Raw genomic sequence first — 1,091 nt, forward strand, 5'->3', positions numbered from 1 at the left:
TGTTGAATTTAGTGCCGCCCGCATTAACTCCTTTTACGAAGTCCCAGACTCTTATAACTGCCACTATGAAACCTTCAGTACATGGAAGGACCACTGAATGTTGTGATCAACTTTCTCACTAATGAGAAAGGAACATGGAAGATAAAACAACGAGAACGGGTAAATTTTTCTACTTCCATGTTAAATGCCACATCTAAAGCGTGGCACTATTTTATTTCATCTACTCTGTTATTGACCTATCACCATAGTGAGGTAATAAGAGATAGAGTTATTTTAAATTTTTATATCCAGAATAATAGAAATATAAATATGGGGAGAATCATTGTTAAGAATATATTGACCACGGCAAGGGGAGGTCTAGGACATCCTAGCCTCATTTATGCACTTTGCCAACTTTCTGGAGTGGAAGCTGGAGATGATGAGGAATGGGTTTACCCTATGAAACCCATTAGTAAAGCTAATTTGAAGACTTATGAATTCCATGAAAAAAGGAGAACTGGGAGTAGGAGTCAAGAACCTTCTACTAGTAGAGATGTCCCCTCTACTAGTTATGACCTTCCTTCTTCTAGCTCTCCTACTCTGATTGATTTAATGAATGAATTGGCCTTGCAACAAAAAAATATAGAGTTAATAAATGAAAGGATTGAAGGTTTAGAACGTAGACATGATTATGATAGTGAGTACCTTCAGAGGCATTTGAATTTTGAGATAGCTTACTATGAAGCTCAGGACCGACACTACAGAGGTGAACCTGATGTTACTTTCCCTGAGTGCCCCCGATATACTCAGTATCAACCCAATCCACCTGCTGACCAAGGAGACAAAGATATAGTATGGGATTTTAATATCTGAATGTGATTGATGTACTTTTACTTTTATGTTTTAATTTTTGTAATAGAAATAGATGTTTGTGTGTTGTACTTTCATTTTTATTTTATGTTGTAATTGGATAATTTTTAATTATTGTTATAATTGTTTGATGTGGTAGTTAAATTTGTTAAATTATAATGTGATGTGATTTTTATTTTTGCATTTTTAATTGTAACTGTTTTGTTTAGCATTGTGGATGTGTTAGTGAATTATTGTGTTTG

The sequence above is a fragment of the Phalaenopsis equestris genome, unplaced genomic scaffold (genome assembly GCF_001263595.1).
Source record: "Phalaenopsis equestris unplaced genomic scaffold, ASM126359v1 Scaffold000129, whole genome shotgun sequence".
NCBI classification, from domain to species: Eukaryota; Viridiplantae; Streptophyta; class Magnoliopsida; order Asparagales; family Orchidaceae; genus Phalaenopsis; species Phalaenopsis equestris.